The following is a 10736-nucleotide window of genomic DNA, read 5'->3' as shown; positions in this document are numbered from 1 at the left end:
TGGGGACTCGAACCCCTCCGCCAAATGTGCCGGCAGGACCGGAGACTCTAACTCCCTCCCCCACACTTTATTCCGAATGGGGACTCGAACCCCTCCTCAACATATCTTCCTCACAGGCAGGCAGTAATTACTTACGTTAATTTGTTGCGCCCCTCATTTGGTTCGGAGGCGTCGTCAATCTACTGCGGCGAGCGGAGGTGGACGTCTATAGTCACCGGCCCAACGGAGAATTCACTCCTCAGGACTTTCCTTCGATCCCTCTAGTGGAATCGGCCGTGCACGGTCTGCGGCGTGTCTTCCTCCGTTCGCTCGAGAAGATCTGTCGACGCCCCACGTTGGGCGCCAAGAAAAAACTGTTGAGTTTGCACCCTGTTTTTAAAGAAATGAGAGGAACAATCACTGAAAAGAAAACAGTCAGAGAGAGACAAATATATATATTTTTTGCTCTGTGCAGAGGGGGAGAACAAGAAGCAGCTTATGTGCTAAGCTCCAAAGCTCTCCCAAAATCCCCTCCTGTGGCCCAGCTTTTTATTTAGTTCATCAACATAAGAAAAAACAAACAAGGACAGTCAGGAGAGGTTACACATGAGTCATGTCTGCAAGAGGGTGGTAGCAAAGCAAGGTAACGGCTGAAACCTTCCATTCCTGCAACATGAGCCTTGTGGCTCGTCAAAGCAGGATAAGGCACTTATGCAAAATGAAAAATAGTTTGCTCAGTCATGAAGAATGCAGACAACAAGTCTTTCTTTCTAAAACCTCCTCTTCTCACTAAGAGGAAAAATAATATAAGCATAAACTAAAGAAAATAAATGATAATAATATAAGCATAAACTAAAGAAAATAAATGATAATATGAGCATGAACTATATAAAATCCTTGACACAGTGTTAATTTAACACTGTCAGTGTTAGTTTTACACTGGTGATTTTACTGTGTCGTACTGATGCTGTGCATCATGGCATCCTGCACACTACAGAATCGCCTTCTTGCCTGGATTGCAACCACCCAGGCAGCCAATTGGTCCATTCCTTTCTTTTAAAAGGTGGGATTGATCAGTTGGCTGCCTGGGTGTCCCTCTGGGTTTTTACATTTGCTGGGATCCTCATCATTGAGCTACCAGCATGCTGGATCACACCCAGAGAAATGCAAAATGGCAAAAGTGTAGCTGATGTTTCCTCACAATCCAAATGGTACCCCTCATCTGAGTCTCCCCAAGTAAACGTTTGTTGGACACAATCATTCTGGCAGTGCCCAAGGAGACAGTGTACCACAGACATTCAGATGTCACCTTAGATCTTTGCTTAGCATCCAAGTGTGTTGAGAAACCAGGTAATCTGTGACCTTGTTAGAGGACCCTGTCCTCTCTTCTGGTCCTCGTGCATCCGTTGATGCAAAAGAAGGTTACAAGAGTCCTAATTATGATTTAAATTGTCCCGGGAGATAGACCTCTCGCGTGGGAATTTATTACAGAAATGAAATGTAACAGAATGAGTAGGGTGAGCTACAAAGCTTTGCATGTCCATTCAGCAGTCTGTCCCTGATGTTCCTGTGCAATAGGGGTATGTGTTTTTAGGGATATGTGCAGTATGCATGAATTATGTATGTGAGACTGCTGTGTAATACGGGTATGTGCAATTTGGATATGTGTATTAGGGATGTGCAATATGTATGATTGATGTGTGTATTAAGTTATGTAATATGTATGAGTCATGTAATTATGTCACGGCAGTTTACTTTTTACTTGTGCAGCTCTTGGAGTCCAAGACAATAAAGTCCAGGGACAATAAAGTGTATCGTATCGTATCGTATCGTATCATGTATGTAAGCCTCAGCAGATCATCAGCGAGAGAATTTCAAATGAAGACACTGAACTATCTTTCCCAGGACCCCATTTTTATAATAAGAATCAGCTCCTCCTATTCTTAGAACTGAAGGGTCTTCTTCTCATCTGCTTCGGGGCTTTGTCCTGCCCACTGCACTGTGCAGACTTCTTGCTTAACAGGCTCTGTCTCCATCTGACTCCAAAGTTTTTACCAAATAAGGATTTGCATGACCCGTTTCCTAGCTGATAGCACAACACCATTTCTTATAACTGAAAGCTACAGTCGACATTTGCTGGAACTTCTGCAATTCTGATGAAGCCTGCAGTTAACCACAGTGTCACAACACATTCAAAATGGCACAACATCTTAACAACCGAAGCAGAACTGAAACTAGACATCCTGACAACATTTTTCTAACCACCCGCGCATATGTTTGTTGTTACATAATCTGCACAAGCTCTATTAATAAATGTGTAAAAGATCACATCTAAGTAATGAGAGATATTGATGAAACAGTAATTATCCTTAAGATAAAATATAATACGAAAAATGGGAAAGAGCACAAATGGTTCATATATAATTAAGCACATTTGTTCCTTCAAGTCTCACAATTGTATAGTCAGACTGGAACCCAAAAGAGTTTATCAGGAGCCAAACACCTCTTGACTCCATAACCTCTTCCCATCCATCTCTTTGTCTAAAAGTCGGCAGCCCCAGAGACATGGGTGTCACACTGGAGATGAATAAATCTCCCTTTATGGCAATCTGTCATGAGTTAAACGGACCATATTGAGATAATATCTGGTGACTCCTGTTTAACTTGAATCATTATGACTGCAAGGTAAAGGGGCGAAGGGGTGTGTGTGTGTGTGTGTGTGTGTGTGTGTGTGTGTGTGTGTGTGTGTGTGTGTGTGTGTGTGTGTGTGTGTGTGTGTGTGTGTGTGTGTGTGTGTGTGCTGGGGGGGTGTTTTGTTGAAATTTCTTATTTTCTTTAACTACTGATCAACAGCTTACAACATGTTTCCATGGTTGGGAAGTTTGCTCCAAAAGCGAACGCTGATATTACAAAATTTGGAGAAAAATATTGCCATGAATAAAGGTTTAATCCAGAATCTGAAAGAAACATTGAGCACTGATGGTTGCAGGGGTCTGGTGGACTGTTTCCTGACCCGTCAATAGAAAGATGAGGTATGAAAAATGCATGTTTATCTGTCAAATACTAAGTCAATTCTGCTCTTCTCTATTCCACTACGTGATACCTTTGACTATTTTGTTTCAGGAAGCTCATGTTGTGGACTCTCTTTATCATGAGAAGAACCTCCTTTTCACAGTGGGCAACCTGTTTGCTCCTGGTACTGATACCACAGCAACTACACTGCGATGGGCTTTGCTGTTTATGACCAAATATCCACATATACAGAGTAAGGACCGAACCGAAATAAGTTATGCCTACTGTTTTGTAAATCTGACCACGCTGGAAATGTGTGTTCAGAGTGTAACAGCAGGACGTGTTCTGTTTTCTCTGTTCTACCACAAATGTCAAATGTAAGTAAATTATAACTTTGTATTCTCAGACCAGGTCCATGAGGAGTTGACCAGTGTTATTGGAAAACGTCAGATCAACGGAGAGGACAGAAAACTGTTGCCGTACACAAATGCTGTCATTCATGAGACCCAGAGGTTTGCAAGCGTTGTTCCAATGGCTGTTCCTCATCAAATGGCAAGCGATGTAATCTTCCAGGGGTATCTTATTAAAAAGGTATATTGTTCATTTCTGTAGATATGTTTATACAATTTTAGTTAGTACAATTTAGCAGTTGTTCCAGCTGTTAAACTTTTCCTCCACAGGGGACGACTGTTTTTCTGTCCTCCACGATGAGAATGAATGGGAGAGCCCGCACACTTTCAATCCCTCCCACTTCCTGAATGAAGAGGGCAAATTTATCAAACGAGATGCTTTCATGTCATTTTCTGCAGGTAACAACTTATTTTGTTTTTTTCAATTCACTTACCAAAGTCCCACTAAAGCGCAACACACCAGCAAATTAGTCCATGTACTTCTTTAATCCCTCTTCCTTTCTTTTCTTCCTTTTTCTACCATCACTTGGTAGATTGCAGAAAAATGTAAAGACAGCATTTACCATGATGCTGAACTGTCCTTTAAATTATAAAGATGATATTTATTATTATGCTGATGTTTATGTGCCTTATTTTAATTCCTCACTTGTAATTCTCTTTCGATAAAACCCTCATCTAAATGAATGTAATGTCACAAAAATTCATCTCGCTTTAGCTGAGACCCAAAGCTTGTCCTCAAATGTTGTCAGCCTGAGTGGGAATCTATTAATGCTTTTCTTTATTTTATTTTTTTAGGACACCCCCACCCATAACACCAAAAAAGAACTAAAGCATATTCCCAGTTACTTGTCCTGCGATAGACTGATGTCCTGTCTGGGCTGTACCCCACCTCAAACCATATAACTGGTGGAATAGGCTCCAGCCCCGGCCCCACTGTGACCCTTAATTGGAGTAAGCGGGTACAGAAGATGGATGGATTTCCAGTTACTTCCCTTTTGACATTTTATTCCTGTAGGTCGAAGGGTGTGTCTGGGTGAAAGCCTGGCCAGGATGGAGCTCTTCCTCTTCTTCTCCAGCCTTGTCCAACACTTTGAATTCTCTCCTCCACCTGGAATTACAGAGGACAAACTGGATCTGACTCCTGATGTGGGCTTTACTATTGGCCCTTCGATTTGAGCTGTGCGCCACCAACCGCACTTGTTGAATGCTACTTGCAAAGCAAATGGGCTGTGGGTCCTTGGCATGAAGTGTGGGTAGGAATCAATTTTCATGACCAAACAAACAAACTAATTGAACTTAAGACTTTTCTAGACTATTTCAACCCACAGAATCCAAATCTGGTTGTTGTCACGTCATAATCTTGCACATGGAACTATATGGCATTTTGGGTCAAAATCACCCATTTTTGACATTAGCCTCTAATTCAATGAAATTATTAATAGCATTGTAGATACTGCTTATGAAACCTTCAAATTTTGTCTGCTATGAGCTAGGATGTTCAGCTAGATGGCCAGAATGCAAGACTTGTGTTGAGAATAGATATCAATGAGTAAAAACATGTTTTTCAAGAAAATATGGTTTTGTAATTTTTCATTCTAAAATTCTGAAAATGTATAGAAAACATCATTCAATTTTGAAAATCTGTCCCTGGTGCCATTTGAAACTTTTTTGTAAAGTCAGGTGAGATTTGACATGAAATTTTCTCTGTATTTTTTTTTTTTTTTTGGCATCAATCATCACAATATGAGGAACAGTCATTTCAGAATCCAATACTGAATGCAGACAACAAGGTAACATCTACACTTGCTGTGGAGATGTCAATGAGTGAAATTTCAGAAACTTGAATTTTCTACTTTTATTACTATCTTTTTTTTTTTTAAACCTAACATCACTCATCACACTATGAAATACAGTCATGTCAGAATCCAATATTGAATGTTAGGCAACAGAAAATCGAAGAGTTCTCTCGTTGAAGAAGCTGGATATAGATTTGTAATATCAGAGAATAATCAATTCTAGATATCGTCATCAGAATCACTATCCGACTGATCATCCATGAGAGACTGTTCTGGAGGTGTAATGTTGAGGCAGTCACAGCAGCCACATGTCTGTGCATGATATGTTTCTACTGTAGCATGAACATCTGTTGTTTTGGCAGCGACTTTTCTTATGCTTACATGAGATATGCTCCATCAGCTCACTTGGAATTGGCTCTTTGTCATCCACAGGATTTCTCAGACATTTGCACCTGTAGCCCATCCATGGCCAACAGCCTCAATAAACTGGTTCATGACGCTACGATGAATAGTACCTTGGTAATGGAGTCGGAGACGGTCTGATGTGGGCGGATGTGCAGCACATTTACAGAAGCATGTATACAGGAACTCAATAAGAGCCTCTTTGTTCTTGTCATCTGACAGAAAGCTTTCCCAGTGCTTTGGTAGTTTGTGGTCCTCGCTCAATATGTGTTACAAGTGTGGAGCTGATAAAGTGCAGGTCCTGCTGATGTACTCAGCAAATTTAATTATTTTTTCAGGATACCGGTCAAACACAATATCTACTCGTGGATGTTTGTAGTGTTTTACCTGACTGACGAGCTTCGTTAGCAATTAAGTACAATTTATTCCCATAAGACCCCTCTTGGGGTAAGTGAGAAACACAACATATGTACAGTAAATTAAAATTACACAATCAACTTGACTGTAGTCAAGTACTTGTTGATCTCTTGCTCAGCAAGTTGTCCAAATGTTTCAGGTAATGTGCTTCCTGGGATTGCATGGATCATTGTTATCCCATCAATAATGGGTGTTGATTCAGAAGGAATATCCACTGTCTTGCTCTCACCATAGTGTTCCTCCAGGTAATGTAGCAAAGCAGCCTTATTAGTCTTAGCAAGGGACTTATTTGTTGTTGCAAGTGGGTTGGAGACTGGGCAAAGTGAATGTGAAAGGATATTCATGTTGATGTTGCTATTTCTTCTATGGGAGCATTGAACGCACTAAAGCAGTATGTAACTTCCAATCAGACTGACTGGTTGCACGGTTGATAACAAGGAGCAGTCCAACCATTTTGATGTGCGAGCTCCAAAAAGCAAACATATTCTTTATGGTACTCATTTGAGAGACATTTGCTTCATAGGCTGTAACAATCTCAGCCCACTCATTGCTGTAGTAAGAGTCCTTCAGTAGTGGAGAAGGGAATGTATGAATCAGGTTCACAATGTATCGGATCACTTTGTTCCTCAGATAAGGAATCAGGAAATGATCTGAACTCCAATATCTTTGTGTAGCAGGATGAAGTCCGGATTGAATAGATGTTCCCGCTAGGTTGGCTAACGGGGGAATTCCCCTTTGGCTGACCTGGTAGAGTTCTGGTCTTTAGTTTGAGCAGTCCGGGGTTCGATCCCACCGCCATCCCGGCCACAAAGGTCCTCTGGTCACATTTGTATCGCCTCAAATACCAGCTTGTGAACTCTGATTGCCCTGTTGTACTAGTTTCCTTCAGGCACAGCATGTACTGAACCTTGAGCAACAGCCCCTGCTTTGACAAGCACATCAAAAAGGCCACCATCTTGAAATCGTCGAACCCAGAATTGAGAAAAGTGACATGGAAGTGTGGAATTCACCCAGCTGAATCACCAAGTGCTCTTTGGAAGAGTTTTTCTATCAGATCTCCTGAGCTTTTGCATAGATTGCCTGGTCAAAAACTTTTTGAAAAAAATTTTTTTTGGGGGGGGGGGGGGGCAGGGGGACTGAACGCATATGCGCGCACGCATACACACACAGCAGGCAGCAACAGGATTCACAAGGGGACGGTAAAAAGAAAACAAAACATAAACATTCACAAGGCACACTAACAGGTGTTGCTACTTACTCTCACTACTGTAGAAATAAAATATATTTAATACGGAGTCTTACAGCTGTGCAAGTTGTAGCAACTTACTCCCTTATCTCTTGTGAATCCTGTTGCTGTCTGCTGTGTGTATGTGTGTGTGTGTGTGTGTGTGTGTGTGTGTGTGTGTGTGTGTGTTTGTGTGCATGTGCGTGCGTGCATATATGCGTCGAGTCTCCCCCCACTTGTTCCACTCACTGTGTGCTCTAATAGGCATGAGATTTAATATGATAATAGGTTATTGCGAGGGAATGCAAAAAGTATTGCGAGGGAACACAAAAGTATTGCGAGGGAATGCAATAATTTGGGCCAAAAAAAATTAACCACCATGTCCCTCGACGGACTCCGTACAAACTGGTCACAGGAAAAAAAAAAAATCCCTTTTTTTTAACCCCATGCTGATTCACTGGCAATATCACGCACGTCATCCAGAGGCATACAGTTTTAACTTATGGTTAAAATTTTAACCAAACTAATTTCGGACAAGTTATTTCAATTAATGTCATGTCTGAAATTTTATAAAGTGAAAATATTAGATATATGTTTTAGTTTTAAAGTAATGCACTAATTTTGAAGGTTTTAGTGTGGACATGCTGTATCCAGTACATTATGGGTAATCTCAGTACATTCAGGAGAAATGCATTTGAGATGTTCTGATCAGGCTCCACACGGACAACAGCATTAAATCCTTTGTATATTGTGCCTAAAACTCATGAATATGTTCTCTGGGTTTATAAACTTTATTGTGTTTGTTTTATGTAAAAATGCCAGAAGAAGCTCAGGTTGCTTCTCCATTATTTTCAGTTGGAATCATTGTGAGCTGCAATTGCTTCCTGTTTGCTCTTTAAAGATCTGCTTATGTCAGACACTGTCTGTCGTCTTTGTTCCAGAGTAATATATAAAAGATGTCTGAAATAAAATTCTTTTTTTTTTTTTTTTACAAATAAATAAAAGGCATATTTTACAAAAGCACATTTATATGTTAACACCAACACACACCTCACATTAATGTGTTGGTTTTTACATAGAATGAATGAGTCAACCAAGCAGTGTTAGCAGAGGCTCATTTTACCCATAATCCCGTTGGCATCTGTTACAAAATTTCAGAATTAGTGCATTATTTAAAATTAGTTGAGAAGCTTGAATCTTCGACTGGACTGGGTTGCTTGACGCGAGGACGTTTCGCTTCTAATCGCAGAAGCCTCCTCAGCTAAATTTCTTGCTATGGTAGTCTGACTTTTGTCTTGACTCTTGTAGAGAATAACAAACAGAAGCCAGCAAAAGCTGGGGTTTTAAACCTAACAAGACCCCTCCTACTGAGAGGCAGACTGCTATTGGCAATGACTAACAATTGCTCTAATTAGCACCTATGGTACTCTACTCAGCATCCTCCTAGTGACAGGGTAGCTGTCCCTCCTAACGATTAGCTGAGGAAGCTTCTGCGATTAGAAGTGAAATGTCCTCGCATCAAGCAACCCAGTCCAGTCGAAGATTCAAGCTTCTCTACTATGGAAACCACCTGGACAACTGAGAGCCTTCTCAGAAACATTATTTAAAATTTAAAGATATGTGTTATATTTTAACTTTGTACAAATGACAGAACTACATTAATGGAGGTATTCTATCCTGATTAATTTGATTTATAAATCAAAACCATAAGTCAAAACTGCTTTATTTTCCAAGACCTCTGCCTCATGGCAGCACTGCTATATCCTGTTAAGAAATAATGGCTTGTTTTGTGTATAGAGTTGAGCTTAGCTCCTCTCAACTGCTTCACTGTTGCAAAATATGTAGTAAACAGGATTTTCCAGCAGTGAGCAGGGCGCACAAAGACACAAGTGCTGACTCATTGTTTGGATTTGTGGTCGCCTTTAATGCAACCAGAAGCGATCATGGTGTTAAAACTCAAAATCAGCTTGTTAGTAGTTGCAAGTGTACCGGAGACAATACTGAAAATTAGCAGTTAGCTGTAGCTTCCATTAATTTTTTGGGTGGTTTGTCGGTTTAGTTTCATAAAAGTCAACTTTCCAGTTAGCTGATTATTTGTTATCAAAGCTAACTTTTTGGTTAGCTGTGCCCACCACTGCTTTTGGAAACAGACAGGATCTGGTATCAAGCAGACAAGCTGGAAGGGTGTTGATATACTGCAGGGGTGATGAGATGGAAAACAGGTGAGTGAAAACAGGTGAGTGTTGATAAAATATAGGACCATGATAGAAGAGAGTGTGCCACAGTACAAAAAAAAAAAAAAAGTGTGACACTGGGCTGCTCATAACACACAGTGAGAATCACCAAAAGAAAAGAGAAACCAGGAGCAATTTGATGCTCTCTTTTGTAATCAGCTGAATGATCTGTGGGGGACGGTACCGGAAAACATGTCCACAAAGGTTTTGGATATTTTAGCTTCTAAAAGGAATTTTGTATGTTGCTTTCAGGTGCTGCATAGATGATGGAATAAAACAACAAACATTGAGACTGGTAAGAAATTATGTCTCAGCATTTTACTTTTTTCGGGTTATTGCTGTAAGTAACTGACAGAAGATGAAGGTTGTGTGATCTGTCCTGCTTGCAAACGTGGTGAAATGTTCCTTTGGTCCTGCAGCTCGATCCCAGATAAACTGTTGAATGTTCTTTTCATGAGAAAAAAATTTGTTTATCTGAGCAGAATCTGCCCAAACATTTTCTGTAGCATTTTGATACGTATTCCTTTGGCATATTTTGACATTCTTTTCCAATGATGCTGTTAAAGTCTGTTGTGGAGAGACACAGTTTGCACCTGTTGCTCAGCAAAGCTTTGATGATGTGGTTTGTTTCCTTTACTGAGTAATTGTGCAGAAACACTCTTTTTCTTTCAGACCCATTCACTGCATACTTTGCTCAAACATCATCTCCCTTGCATTTTTCCCCTTTCACATCTGGATAAATAAATCATTACCCATGGTTGTGTGGAGGTGTTGGTTGAGTTTATTCACTGAAAACAAAGTGCATTTGCTTTCTGTTCGGCCACTGACAATCAAAGCAGCTCCAAACACTTTGCTTGCATCAGCCCTCGACTGCAGTCCAAATGTTTTTGGATCAAAGTATGAATACCTAGAATGCTGTCAAATTGCAGGAAAAATAACACAAATGCACCTCAAATGCCGTACGACTGTGGTTCGAACACCACCCTAAGTCTAGGTGGAGGGCAATTAAGGGGAGGGGCATGGTAGAGAGAGCACTGCGGACTGCTGTCTTCTGGAGACCTGCCATGTGTCTCTGCTGAATGTCGAATGACATCCAACCTATGAACTGATGACAGGCAGGGCCCACTGACAATCACATTACTGTAGTGCATGTGCACCTGTGTGATCAGACATAAGATCACCGACGTGCAGATGCATCATTACAGGTGTGGCAGTGATAGCCCCCAGCTTGCGATGCATCACAGTACACCCACAATCAGGA

At 40.8% G+C, this 10736-nt stretch overlaps 1 pseudogene; it reads left to right on the top strand.

Annotated features, from left to right (window-relative positions):
- The first annotated feature begins 2839 nt into the window (after positions 1-2839).
- LOC117528190 lies at positions 2840-4582 on the top strand (annotated as a pseudogene).
- The last annotated feature ends 6154 nt before the right edge of the window (positions 4583-10736 follow it).

Source organism: Thalassophryne amazonica, chromosome 16 (genome assembly GCF_902500255.1).
Source record: "Thalassophryne amazonica chromosome 16, fThaAma1.1, whole genome shotgun sequence".
NCBI lineage: Eukaryota > Metazoa > Chordata > Actinopteri > Batrachoidiformes > Batrachoididae > Thalassophryne > Thalassophryne amazonica.
Note: the sequence above shows the minus strand (reverse complement) of the source record. Positions and strands in the feature narration are given on the sequence as shown.